This window comes from Pelophylax lessonae, assembly GCF_965119305.1.
Source record: "Pelophylax lessonae genome assembly, chromosome: 3".
Classification (NCBI taxonomy): Eukaryota; Metazoa; Chordata; class Amphibia; order Anura; family Ranidae; genus Pelophylax; species Pelophylax lessonae.
Window position 1 is genome coordinate 338,954,784 of NC_138770.1, and position 15,404 is coordinate 338,970,187.

Consider the following 15,404-nt stretch of genomic DNA (forward strand, 5'->3'; position numbering starts at 1 on the left):
AATGGAGTTTCTGGCAGAGATCACACAAACAATAAAGGGTGTACCCTTACCGGACAGTTGGACCCCCTGTTACGGAAGGTCAAACAGGCGTGCGAAGTCAGTCACCAGGAACAAGTAAACATCCAAATTCCTCTCCGAACAACCACAGAACATCCGGGTAGGACCATGGAACCGGTAGACCTCAATGGACCCCAGGTGTGCATAAGGGATGACCTCCAATAATACAAATGGGGGCGCACATGGTGAAGTATGTACAGATTTTTATTAAAAAGAGAAAGGTAAAAAACTCACATGTAGCTGCTTGATACAGGCATGTTAATCAATTGATTGGCCGCGGCTCAAACAGCGTGACTGCATGGGGGCTAGCGTGCCTGACGCGTTTCGTCCTGCAAAGGCGTTTTCAAAGGCAAAAGCCCCCCTCATGCAGCACGCTTTTATATGGTACCCCAGATCGTTTGGAATGCGGCCATGCAACCACTTCCGGTGCGTGATGACGCACTTCCGCTTCCGGTGCGTGATGACGCACTTCCGCTTCCGGTGCGCGATGACGCACTTCCGGTCGCGGCGTGCGTGATGACGCACTTCCGGTTTACCAATCAGCATCGCTGTGAGGCGGAGCTGAACTAACAGAAGCCTGGCATAGGAAGGTCGGAAAAAAGACAGAGAAGACAATCAGTAATGGAAGATAGAGGTCCCCCGACCGCCCGAGGCCAGCCAGAAAAGACCCATCAAATTGCAATCTGTCCCCCTGAACATAAACCAACCACCAGCCAGCAAATTAGGGATTGTGGTCAATATACATTACAAACGATCTTTAACACAATGTATAATTACATATTAAAATCAAGTGAGTTTGCAACCAGGTTAAATGCAAAAAGCACAGAAATAAAACAAATGCATTATACATATAAAACCAAATTGAATAAGTTACAAACCATATCAGACAGTAAAAATCCAATCCCATCTGCCCGCAATAAATTGAAAGTCCCATAATGCATATGAGGTACTATAGTACTCAATCAAGTGCATAGCCCAGTGGTTCCTAAAAATCAACTGGGACAGCAATACCCTCCCAAAACTGTTCAAAGCAAAGAAAGAAAATTGGGATAAACAAATTTACAGCAAATAAGTAGTGCACCCCTAACGGTAATAAACCCAGGCGTGCAAAAGGCTCCCAGACAGTGCACTCAGGATAATATCTGCTCAGATGTGGGTGCAATGCCGGGGAGGTTGGGACAAAAGAGAAAGAACCAATAGACAGCAAAGGGAAGAGGGTCTAGGGAGTCAATCTGCATATCAGCTGTTATTGATAAAGCAGTTGACATCCCAATCCACGTTGAGACCAAAAGGAGTGTAACACTTCAGGTCAAAAATCCACCTGGTCTCAAGCCGTGAGATCTCCCTCCTCACATTGCTCCCCCTCCAGTGTGGGGTAAATTTGTCAATGGCGATAATCCTAGTCCCAGCAGCTTTTTTATGGTGACATTCCAGGTAATGTCTCGAAACGGAATGTTTGGGGAAACCCCGACGGATGTTACCCAGATGTTCATTCACCCTAGTTTTCATGGCACGGGTGGTCCTGCCCACATACTGGTACCCGCAAAGGCATTCCAACATATAGACTACTTTCTCTGTTGTGCATGTAATGAACGTGTCGATAGGGTAACTCTTCTGTGTGGCTTTGGAACGAAATGATAGAACCTTTCGTTCCTTAATGGCATTGGCTCTGCAAACCAAACACCGCCTACAGGGGAAGAACCCTTTTATTTCAGGAAAAAGGTGAGTGGTCCTAGCAGGAGGGTCCACGATATTTGGTGCCACCCTAAGTCTCAAAGGCGGAGCGCCCTTAAAGCAGTGGTAAATGCTGTATTTGGCTCCCTATTAGCCCTAGAACCTGCTAGCATGCTAGTTCCATCTAGGCCAGCCACTTCCTAAATCGCTAAATCCAGTTCAGAGTTGGAGTACCCTTTATCCAGGAACCTCCCTTTAAGGACTCGTGCTTGCTGGAAGTAGTCCTCAATTAGGGTGCAATTTCTACGGATCCTTGTAAACTGGCTTTTGGGCACCGACTTAAGCCATGAGGGGTGGTGGTAACTGTCGTTGCCTATATAGCCATTACGATCCGTGGCTTTAAAAAAGGTTGTAGTCACCAATTCATTGCCTTTGACTGTAATGTTGAGGTTGAGGAAATGAATATTGGATGCACTCGCCTCATGTTGCAGGCGTATCCCAAAGATGTTAGTGTTCAAATCCTCAAAAAACCGGGAAAGGGACTCGACGGTGCCATTCCAAATGAGGAGGACATCGTCGATGTACCTTTTCCACATCACTAGCTCGTCCCGTTGGTCCCTAAAGATGAAGTCCTCCTCCCACTTTGCCATGAACAAGTTCGCCATACTAGGGGCGAACTTGGCACCCATAGCAACTCCCCTGGTCTGAAGGTAATAAGTACCCCCAAACCAGAAGTAGTTGTGGGTCATGGCAAAGGGGAGGAGGTCTAGGACCAGCTCCCTTTGTGCTGGGACGAGCAGTGGGTCCCTCTGTAAGAAGGAGGAAACCGCCTGGTGCCCATGCTCGTGGGAAATGATAGTGTAGAGGGAGGCAACATCCGCGGTGGCCAGCAGATAGCCCTCCCTCCACTGTATCCCATCCAAGAGCCGGATCACCTGCGTTGAATCCCTCAAAAAGGTGGGGGTGGAAACCACCAATGGCTGTAGGTACCCGTCAATGTACTTACCAACCCTTGAGGTCACAGAATCTATCCCGCTGATGATGGGACGACCCGGCGGGTTAACCGGATTCTTGTGAACCTTAGGGAGGTAGTACATGACGGGTACCCTTGGAGCCATGGGAATCAAAAACAATTTCTCCTTCTTGTTGAGGATATTGTCCTCAAAAGCTTTCTCTACTAGCGTAGTAAGCTCTTTCTTATATTTACGGGTGGGATTGGATCTTAGAAGAGAATAGGTATCTCGATCTGACAGGATATTAGACATTTCTGTCAGATATGCTGTCTTATCCAAGACCACAATCCCCCCTCCCTTGTCTGCTGGTCTAACCACCAGATCATCTCTAGACTGCAGAGATTTTAATCCAACATAAAACCTCTTATCAGCATACATGCGTTTGACCTCCAGTTTTTCCAAATCCTTAATCACCAGGTCCTTGAACACGCCCAGTGAAGGGGCCAAGGGACCAGGGGGGTTAAACAAAGAAGCATTGGAAAGGTTGGAATGCCTGATGCCTTCTCTAGTCTGAGTGGAATTTTTAACAGGGTTGGAAAGAATATAGCGTTTAAAATTGAGTTTACGCGTATATTTTTGGACATCCATAAATACAGTGAACTTGTCCAGGGGCTTGATAGGAACATGTTTCAAACCCCGGTCAAGAACAAATAGTTCGTCCTCTGTGAGTGTGGCAGAACTTAAATTAAAGATGCCGGCACCTAGTTTGTTCTTTTTCTTTTCTTTCCTGCTCCTTCTGCCTCCCCTGGTTCCTCGGCTCGTCCTGTTGGGCGGTCGTAGTCGTACCTGTCCCTCAGGAAAAAATCCGGGTATCTTTGAGGATACTGAGGTCCTCTAGGTGAATCATACCCACGTTCCCTAGGGTAGTTGTTCCTTTGAGGGGCCGGTAGGGGGTGCCTTGTGATAAATCTATCATCATAATGATCATAATACTCCAGAGGCGCATAGGAGTTAAAAGTAGGAACATAATATTGGTTATTTTGGGGCTTTTTCTGTTTCTTCTTTTTGTTTTTATTCTTATTCTTTGGGGGTCTCGTTGGGGTATTAGCCCTAAATGGCCTCAAAGTATTGGGCCCGGAGGGTGTTTGATTTCCTCTAGGACCAACCGGAGGACCAGAGGGTCTAACCGATGTGGGCGTGCCAGGTGCAAATCGGTAAGGAGTGCCACCAGAGATCATACGTAGAGGTCTACTGTCGACATTCCCACCAGTTGAAGTACTAGCACCTTGGTTGGTCTCCATTCCGGATTCCACCAATTCCGAAGATGGCACATCCCCATCAGCTGCCTCTGCTCTCCTTTTCTGCCATTTAAACACAAGATCACTTCCATAGTCACTAGCATCCCTGAAGTATTTTTTCCTTTTCTTATACTTCTGTTCGGACTCCTCCTTCTCCAATAGCCTCTGAAGATCCTCACACCTATTTTTGAATTCAGGAGTGTCCTTGTGTGGGATTAGTGACTTTTTTAGGATGGTAAACTCCTCATCCAACCTGATAAGTTTCAACTTTTTCTGGGTGATGAGGAACCTCAACATGTTGAGGCCCGCATTGTTGAAAAACTTAAACCAGAGGGTGAGGTCTTTTTCGTCATCTTGGGGATTGACCTCCCATCTAAGACTCCGTGGTACAAAGCCCTCCTCCAGATATTTCTCGAGAAGAGCTATGTCCCAATTTGTATGGGTCTCAGTAATCATGATATTACGCACCCTCATGAATAGACCACCAATATCAGACCTATTAGGGTCCGGAGAGCCTTCAAAGGCATCCTTAAAATTAGAGGCGGAGTTTTTCCTGAACGGGAAAATATCCATATTGTAGTGAGAATTAACCACTAGTTGGCTGCAGCTCACAGATGATAAGTCAAGTGAAACAATAATGGGAAGAAAGCTGCGCACAAAGAACAGTATTTCTAAAAACCTGCTTGTACAAAGTATATCAAACCGAAAAATAATGTGAAGATGGTACAGCGCCACTAAATTAAGTAACTAACTAACTAAATGTAAAGAGGTGAACCAAAGTCCATAAGTCCATGTAGAGGAAAGATTCAGATGCTGAAAATGTGGCCGCAAATCCAACAGCTATCTTGCAAATGGAGTTTCTGGCAGAGATCACACAAACAATAAAGGGTGTACCCTTACCGGACAGTTGGACCCCCTGTTACGGAAGGTCAAACAGGCGTGCGAAGTCAGTCACCAGGAACAAGTAAACATCCAAATTCCTCTCCGAACAACCACAGAACATCCGGGTAGGACCATGGAACCGGTAGACCTCAATGGACCCCAGGTGTGCATAAGGGATGACCTCCAATAATACAAATGGGGGCGCACATGGTGAAGTATGTACAGATTTTTATTAAAAAGAGAAAGGTAAAAAACTCACATGTAGCTGCTTGATACAGGCATGTTAATCAATTGATTGGCCGCGGCTCGAACAGCGTGACTGCATGGGGGCTAGCGTGCCTGACGCGTTTCGTCCTGCAAAGGCGTTTTCAAAGGCAAAAGCCCCCCTCATGCAGCACGCTTTTATATGGTACCCCAGATCGTTTGGAATGCGGCCATGCAGCCACTTCCGGTGCGCGATGACGCACTTCCGCTTCCGGTGCGTGATGACGCACGTCCGCTTCCAGTACGCGATGACGCACTTCCGGTTGCGGCGTGCGTGATGACGCACTTCCGGTTTACCAATCAGCATCGCTGTGAGGCGGAGCTGAACTAACAGAAGCCTGGCATAGGAAGGTCGGAAAAAAGACAGAGAAGACAATCAGCAATGGAAGATAAATGTCCCCCGACCACCCGAGGCCAGCCAGAAAAGACCCATCAAATTGCAATCTGTCCCCCTGAACATAAACCAACCACCAGCCAGCAAATTAGGGATTGTGGTCAATATACAGTACAAACGATCTTTAACACAATGTATAATTACATATTAAAATCAAGTGAGTTTGCAACCAGGTTAAATGCAAAAAGCACAGAAATAAAACAAATGCATTATACATATAAAACCAAATTGAATAAGTTACAAACCATATCAGACAGTAAAAATCCAATCCCATCTGCCCGCAATAAATTGAAAGTCCCATAATGCATATGAGGTACTATAGTACTCAATCAAGTGCATAGCCCAGTGGTTCCTAAAAATCAACTGGGACAGCAATACCCTCCCAAATCTGTTCAAAGCAAAGAAAGAAAATTGGGATAAACAAATTTACAGCAAATAAGTAGTGCACCCCTAACGGTAATAAACCCAGGCGTGCAAAAGGCTCCCAGACAGTGCACTCAGGATAATATCTGCTCAGATGTGGGTGCAATGCCGGGGAGGTTGGGACAAAAGAGAAAGAACCAATAGACAGCAAAGGGAAGAGGGTCTAGGGAGTCAATCTGCATATCAGCTGTTATTGATAAAGCAGTTGACATCCCAATCCACGTTGAGACCAAAAGGAGTGTAACACTTCAGGTCAAAAATCCACCTGGTCTCAAGCCGTGAGATCTCACTCCTCACATTGCTCCCCCTCCAGTGTGGGGTAAATTTGTCAATGGCGATAATCCTAGTCCCAGCAGCTTTTTAATGGTGACATTCCAGGTAATGTCTCGAAATGGAATGTTTGGGGAAACCCCGACGGATGTTACCCAGATGTTCATTCACCCTAGTTTTCATGGCACGGGTGGTCCTGCCCACATACTGGTACCCGCAAGGGCATTCCAACATATAGACTACGTTCTCTGTTGTGCATGTAATGAACGTGTCGATAGGGTAACTCTTCTGTGTGGCTTTGGAACGAAATGATAGAACTTTTCGTTCCTTTAGTGGCGCTGTACCATCTTCACATAGTACAAACTTTGACTGGTCTTTGTCAAGGATCAGGTGTAATGGTTAGAGTTTACATTTAAAACTATAAGATCTACTATGTTAGAACATTTAATGCCACCAGTTTTTGGGGGTTAGTGGGAGAGGCCTATGAGTGTATCAATTAACGAAACAAAAAAAAATTTTAAACATTACAAGGCACAGAGGTTTAATTGACTAGATAGGTGCTCGGATTATACAGGGCCCAGTCTCAAATCAATAAAGTGGGTAGCATCAAGAGGAGAGGGCCAGGTGCTCTAAGACACAATAATTAAATTTGAACAAATAAACTTGTGAAAAGCAGTGGGAAACAGACAGAGAAGCAGAAAAAGAAACACATTAAAAGGTGCACAAAGGAATCATCAAACATATCTATTACAGATGAGGCTTGAATGCGGTTGTGGATACTCAAACAACATTGTGAGGTCCTAAGAGGGTCAGACGTGCCAACACCCCCTCACCCTGATCCAATGGCCATAGGTCATAAGGGTTCCCGGGGTGTCCATGAGTCTATCAAACAGGTGGGGATTTGAGAATCTAAGTAGCAGTCTACTTGAATAGGAGCCCTGGTATAGCAGCCTCCTTTTACGTGATGTGGAGGTGTCTGAGATCTTCTGAATGCCACCTTTATGTAGGTGGGTGGTAGTCGCAGTAAGTGATAATGGTGGGTTAGAAAATGTCTGTTGTCCTCAAACTCCCAAAGATATGTATGGCTGCAGATACACAGTCATTAGAAAGTCATATGTGGGGGGTCCTGGGGACACTATGTTCGTTCCCCGTTGGTCATTCCGGGAGGGCGAATAAAAAGAGAGGGGCGTGTGAGGTTTGTGAGTTTTTTCATGTAAAATTGGTGTCGTTGAAGATTAATTATCTGTCAGTAAGGCAGAGGGATTGAAGTTCACATCTTTGGGAAAAGGACATTCAGGTATCTTCCATTACTTCTCTAAATCTGAACTGCTTAAATGTAGGTGATGAAAAGTTGAATCCAAAGCTATTCTGCCTGGGTTGTTTGCTTTTCTTTTAAGCAGATTTGGGTGTTATCATCTTCTCCTTGGTTGGTGTATTGTATGATGACGTGTCCGGAATTTTAAATTCCTTGTATCATTCTGGCAAATCTACGTATGGAATTTGCAGATTGTCACAAAAGTCTTGTATTTCATTTGGCATTTTTATTGTGTTATTTTCCTTTGTATATGGCCTGTAGGGCAAAGGGAAACCGCCACCTGTATGTTATTTGTTTTTCCTTCAAAACAGCCAGTAGAGGACGCATCGCCCTTCTGTTTATCAGAGTGATAGGTGAAAGATCTTCAAACAGGAATATGTTGTCATTGTTAAAAGTGATGAACTCATTTTGCCTGGCTTTCCTTAGTATCTCTTCCTTAAATGTGAAACTTGTGACACAGCAGATAATGTCTCTTGGAGGAGCATTCTCTGGTTCCTTAGGTTTGAGAGCTCTGTGGGCTCTATCAAACTCAATTACTGTAGCAGTGGGTCTGTCTAGCAGATTATTAAAGATGGTATGTAGTACAGGCTTGACTTGTTCTGCCGTAATTGTTTCAGGTACTCCTCTCACCCTTATGTTATTCATCCTTTCCCTACTATCCATATCTTCCAAATGTCTATTGGTTGCAATCAGAGTGTGTTTCAGTGACCTTTTCAAGTCTAGTGATTGCTCTGTCCCTCTGTATGTCTGCCCTTTTGTGAGAGGCCATTTGCTCAGATAGGGAAATGATGTCAGTCCTCAGGTCAGTGCTGGCTGTATTGAAGGATCTCTTCAGATTGGCTTATCTATGTGTCATCTTAGTGAGAGTAAGCAGCATTTCTGAGTGATTTGTCTCTCTTACCAGATCCTCTGATACAAGCAGGGATTCCTCACTGAAGTCCTCCTCGAGGCAGGAGGTCGCCATCTTGCCGGCCAACATGCTGCCTCTTTGTTCCTGTCTGGTATGGAAAATCGCTGGGATGTTTCGTAAGGCAGGTGTCCCTGATGAGCGCTGCGATCTGTTGCTGGATTAGGCTTTATTCACTCTGCCCATTTTGATTCCACTGCGGGCTGATTTTGTGGCTGAAGAGCTGGTGGTCTCTCGGAGCTCCTGTTCTATGCCTCCAAGCTGCTCGCACGCCAAGCTACGCCCCTTATTACTTATGATAAATAATTAATACAAATGTTGTTTTTGGGGGAAAAACAGGTCTTTCTTGTGGCCCTAACGTCCTCCTGAGAATTTTTTACATTTATTTGCATTTTAAGGAGGAAAAAAAGTAAAAATCTGAAAAAAAAAATATTTTTTCAAGTTTGATCAGTAATATTTTGAACAAAAGTACCATTACTATGAGGAAAACATACATTTTATTCTGCTGCTTGCTCTATTTACTGCAACATTAAAAGTAAATTTTTGGTACAAAGCATGTCAAAGTTATTTACAAAAGAAATAAAGATTTTTTTTTGCAAATATTTCATTTTTCTCATAATGCATCTGTAATTTAAAAATATTACTGATTTAAATTAAACATATATACCCTAAACCACACATTTTTTAAAAGTAAATCCTTAAAGAGAACAATGTATAGATATACTTTATTATATATGTTTTCCCAATAAATTTAAAATAGAAACATGAAACAGGAGATGAAACTGTTAAATAGTGCTTATGCATGTTGAAAAGGGAGAGAGAGATTGAGGGGGCATGGAGAAAGAAATTGAGGGGGGCAGAGAGAGAGAGATTGAGGGGTGCAGGGAGAGAGAGGGCAGAGTCTGGTCACAGTGAGAGGGTTCACTCACTGGCTTAGTTAAGCAATTTCTGTTTCAATGTGGAGGACAGGGAGAGAGAGATTGAGGGGGCAGGGAAAAAGAGATTGAGAGAGGCAGGGAGAGAGATTAAGGGTGCATGGAGAGGCAGATTGAGGGGCAGAGAGAGAGAGGGTAGGGCAGGGAGAGAGAGAGAGAGGGCAGGGGGAGAGAGAGAGACAAAGAAAAATGGGGCAGGGAGAGAGAGAGGGAGAAAGAAAGACAGAGGAGGGTGAGAGGGGGCAGGGAGAGAGAGATGGCAGGAAGAGAAAGAGGGGGCAAAGAGAGAGGGAGCAGTGAGAGAGGGGGCAGTTTGGGAGAGAGAGAGAAAGAGAGAGAGAGAGAGAGAGGGGGCAGGGAGAGAGAGATTGAGGGGCAGTAAGAAAGAAGTTGAGGGGGGCATGGAGAGAGATTGAGGGGTGCAGGGAGAGAGAGAAAGGCAGGGAGGGAGAGAGGGGACAGGGAGAGAGAGGGGGGGCAGAGGGAGAGAGAGACATAGAGCGAGGGGGACAGGGAGAGAGAGGGCAGAGTATGGTCACAGTGACAGTTCTCACTCACTCTAATGGTCCCCGAGGGCTCACTCGCTGGCTTAGTCAGCAGCTTCTGTTTCAATGTATCTGTCCGCTGCTTGTTTTAAGTTCCCACCCTCAAATCCCCTTCAGAGATACAGGATACAGCAGGAAGAGAGGGACGGGAGAAGGCAGCAGAGCAGATCCAGCTGGGCTCAAAATGTTGCACCTGGGCAGCCCTCCATGCTACATGCTACGCTACTGGTTTGATACTAAAGCTACACATGAGAAATTGGCATGTGGCTGGGAGCTGATGCAGGTGTCTGAGAACTATATGATGTTTATTTGAAACTCAGTGATTAAACTTTAGTTTAAAACCACCCTCCTTGCAGTTTGGACACTCGCACTACATGATACCTTAGAAACACTTTCCTCAAGCTGTGATTCAACTGTTGCTGATAACTTATAGCATGCTCATGCTGCCTCTGCCATACATACAAATGGAAGTAAGAGCACACTGAGACTTGAAGATGAGCAAAAATTTGTTAGCGAGGTCAATTAAAGAGAATTTAATTCTCATGATGAGCTAATTGAAGTACATTATACTGTAAATGGCATGAGTAAAAGTCCCCAAAATGTGCATGTAGTACACATTTAGTATATGTTTAGAGCAGTGATGTGAAGTGCAACCAATCATAGAAATGTTGTGTATTTTTTTTTTCTAATCTACCTAGCCTGTAGCCTGCAGCCTGTAGCCTGTATCCTTAGGCTGTGTAATCAATAGAACAAACTCTCACACACAGGTAGTTAAACCAATTAAAATTATTTTGCCACTGTTAAAGCAATACTTATCTGTGGCTTCAATTCAGGATTCTTTTGCCATGTCACAAAATACAGAAATAAAAAATCCTATAAAATATATATAATTAAAACTAACATGATTTTAAATATTATCAAATAAATATGTCTTGTTTGGCAAACTAAATAATGGTAAACCTTTAAGGCACACTTTAACAAATTTTTGTTTAAACAAAGTTTTAATTTTATTTTTCTTTTATATGAAGTGTATACATATACTTACCGTATATAAAAACACCTAATTCACAACAATGGCTACTGGATACTCACAGTATAGTTGCAAAACATTCTGTAAAAAAACTGATGTTGTCTGAGCCTGCCAGCTGCATCTAGTAAATATTAAAAAATGTGTATGCTATATGTCATATTTACCTATAAATTACCAAAAAAAAAATGAATATATTATGTTCACCTTTCAAGGGAATTTTCATTTTGAAAGTATTTGTTTTTTTCAATCATATACTGTACAGGCAAAAATACTGTTGTGCTTACTTTCTTTTCACATGAATGGATGTTTGCCACATTCACTAAGCTAAAGGGAAATGCCCTGTAAAAGGTACATTTTCTTTGCAAAGTGAACCACCTATTTACCTTTATAAATCAACCCCTATATACAGGCCTATACAATCTGAATACAAATATATACAAACCAAGGTTCATACTGCTAAAGAAAACTTGATTTTGTATATACTGTGGATTTTTGACTAGGAATCACCTACAATGAGTATATGAAAGCTATGTTTAGGCTTATTTACTAAAACAGTTGAGAAGCATTCCACACTAATCTAATTTTACCATTTTACCATTTAGATTTTAGAACATGCTACATGTTACACCGGTATTTAGGGTGTAGCATGTTCTAGTTCCCCTCCCCCCTCCCCTTAAGGTGGTTATTCTCCCTGCACTCCTGTACTCACTATCAAATTTTGAGAATGGTGCCGCTATGCAAGGCTCTGCCCACACAGCTGCATTATTCATTCACAGAAATCTGTGAATGAAGAAATTGCAAGTCCTGTCGTCCACTACAGAAGATGGGGTAGGGTAACAGAACTGTAGAGAGTGTCTACAGAAGCTTGACTATGCACCCATGATTTGATGATTGCGGGTCCAATATTTTCACAGGGTTCTTTTTTTTTAAAAAACAATAAATTTGCATTTTTTTTTTACCTGAAAAATATGCGCATTCGGTTATTTTTTTACTAAAGATGAACCAAGTGGGGGCGTGGCTAGCGGCCGACATGTGAGCAGCGCACGAACGGAGCTCTGGCGGCTTTACTAGATCCTGAAGTGATCGCGGCATAGATCCTGTGGATTTTCACCTCTCCTTGGACCCCGTTTGTGTCCTGCCTTCAGTGCCTATCTCCACAATGGTCAAGATTGGCTCACAAGGCTCTAAATCCTCGGGGACTTCTCGGAGCGGTCCGGGCCGGGAGGCCTCTCAAGATGGCACTGGCACTTCCTCCCAGCAGGTACTCCCTCCTCGGGATAAGCATGGGCGCACCCCGCCGGCATCTACCCGCATCCCCACGCCATCAGGTAAACTGGGTGCCGCCTCTTCTAATCCCCGACCTCCTGCCACCATCAGGGACCACTTTGCGGACCCCCCCGCATCCTCTCGCGGATCACCTGTGGCTCCGCGGGGCCTTGCGGAGGACCCCGACCCTTGGGAGGCTGAGGGGTCGTGGGAAGCGGGGGTGCCCTTTGTACCTGGCACACAGGAGGGGGGGTAGATGATGAGGGGTCTGCGGGAGGGGACCACACTCTACAACACATCATAGAGGCTATACGCACCTGCCAGTCTGCATTAACCTCTCAAATAGAGACTGTCAGGCTTGATCTCTCTATAGTGAAGCATGATATGCAGAAGATTCGTGCAAGGATTTCAACTGCAGAACAACGTATCAGTGATGTGGAGGATACTGTCACCCCTCTAACTGCTGATGTGAGATCCCAACAGAGGGCTTTGCAGGACCATTCTACTAAACTGGGGGATCTTGAAGACTGCATGCTGCGGAACAATTTGCGTTTTATAGGCTTTCCGGAAAAATCTGAGGGCAGGGAAGTGGAGGACTTTCTGGAATCCTGGCTGAAAAATGTCATAGGAACTGAACACCTGTCCCCTCTATTTGCCATTGAACGGGCACATTGGGTCCCTATGCGTCCCCTCCCGCCTGGAGCGCCCCCGAGACCCCTGCTGGCAAAATTCCTGCATTTCCAGGATAAGGAGCGTATTCTGAGGGCTGCCCGTAACCTTCCTGAACTACAGTTTAATGGCTACAAGATCTCTATTTTTCCTGATTACTCGGCCTCCACTCAAAAGCAGCGGACAGCCTTTAATGCGGTCAAGCGCAGACTCCGTGACAAGCATATGGAATACAGTATGCTGTACCCGGCTAAACTACGGATCCTCAATGATGGCAAAGCGCATTTTTTCCTCTTTCCTCAGGAGGCTTCCGACTGGTTGGATGGCTTAGGCTGGTGGCTTTTCTCTATCCCGGTGTTGGTCTATCTCTGCTTCTGATCGTGCCCTTCCACTATTGGGCCTGCAGGACATCTATTTTTGGTTCCTGAGCCCTGATGCTACATTTTTCTTTCTTGTTGTTTGGGCCTAGGACTTCCACGGAACTGTTTTTTTTTTTTAGGCGTTCACATCTTTATCCTGCTATGTACTGTTGCTGCCGTCCGGACTCTGGCTATCCCCGCCTCCCCCTGTACTTTGACATTTGTTTGTCTTCTCTCCCCCAAACACTTTTTTTTTTTTCTTCCTTTTTGGACTCGCTTTTTTTGTTTTTTCTCCAACCTTGCTTTTTGGACACTCAGGCATAGTTATGCCTTTTTGGGACACGGTTTCTGGGCTAAAGCTCTCTGCGAGTTTTTTTTTTGGGCAGAGAGGTGGGGGGGTGTGGGGTGTTTGTGTTTTTTGTTTCCTGTTTCCCTTTTTCCCTATCTTCCCTTCCTCATATTCAACTGTATTTGTCCAAGCACTGATGATCTCCTTTATTTGCATTCAGGTCACAGCGGTCATGCGGCCCAGGTGGGTTCTCCTGGGCTATTCCTTGCTCACACGCTCCTCCTCCGTTGGTATGTATGCATTTGTTTGGGGTGGTGGGGATTTGCCGGGGGATACCGGCAAACGCTGTTATATTGTTTTTTTACTATGTACCCTCCTAGGTCATGTCTTTAAAATTGCTAACTTGGAACGTTCGGGGACTGAACTCCAAAATCAAACGTTCTCTGGTCTTTGATTATGTTAAGCGTACAAAAGCCAATATCCTCCTTCTGCAGGAAACCCATTTGTTGGATCCCAGAACGAGGGCGTTGAAACGGCCCCGTATTGATCATGCTTTTCATGCTACGTATTCTTCCTACTCTACCCTGATCACTAGAGACTGTCCCGTACAAATCGTGGAGGTCAAGACCGATCGCTCTGGCTGTTACGTTATAGTGGTCCTTGCCTATTTGAACCAATTGTTCACAATTGTGAATGTCTATCTCCCTCCGCCTGTGGAGGCTCAGCGCCTGGACGCTTGTATGAGGGATGTCCTTTCCATCGCTCGGGGACATGTGGTGGTGGGGGGGGGATTTCAATGCTGTGTTTAGCCCTTCCCTTGACCGGCTGCATGGCTCTGTGCGCCCCTCGCTGTCCCTTGCGGACTGGGCTTCTGCATACAAACTCCTTGACGCATAGCGTTGGAAATATCCCACGCGGAGAGAGTATTCTTGTTATTCTAGTTCTCAAGGCAACTTTTCTAGGCTCGACATGTTATTTGTCGCCCCTGATCTCTTACCCAAATTGACCGCTGTGCGTTACTTGCCTAGAGCGATCTCTGATCACTCCCCTCTGGAGTTGGACATTATGGTGGCCAGACAGCCGCAGAGGGCGGTCTGGCGCATGAGTGCCTATTGGTTGGTGGAACCGCCAGTGTCAACCGAATGCACATCCGCTATGTCCCACTTCTGGGGGGAGAATGGTAGGGACACTTCGGACTTGGTTCGCTGGGATGCCTTCAAGGCTGTGATGAGGGGGGCCTATATGAAGGGTGTCACAACCTTTAAGAAAGCCGTGGCGGCAAATATTGAGGAAGCGGCAGATGCTTTTAGTGATTCTGAACAGGCCTATGTGTTGGACCCTACCCCTGCAAATTACCGCCTGTGGAATTCTGCACAACGAACCTATGAACTCGCCCTAACGGAAAAGACACAGAAGAGGCTTCTGTACCAGTCTCAGCGCATTTTTGAATCGGGCGATATGAATGGTCGTCTCCTTGCCTTTTTGGCAAATCACATTCCAGACCCTGTTACTATACCCATGGTGTATGAAGGTCTTGGTCGGACGTGCTCCTCTACGGAGGAGATACTTCAAGCATTTCTATCATATTACACTGACCTTTATACGTCTAGAGCCCACTATACTCCTCCTGAACTGTATGAATATGTGGATTCGATATCCTTTCGCAACTTGACGCGGGCACAAAGCGCCACTTTAGATGAGGTGGAGGAGATTGAGCTAGTGATTAAATCTTTTCCCAAGCACAAGACTCCAGGCCCTGATGGTTTCCCGGTTGAGTGGTACCTGCACCACGGGGAATTGTTGGTCCCGCGCCTGTTAGCCTTGTATAATGCCATCTATGATGCGGGTCACCTACCTGATTCGTTGCGCGAAGC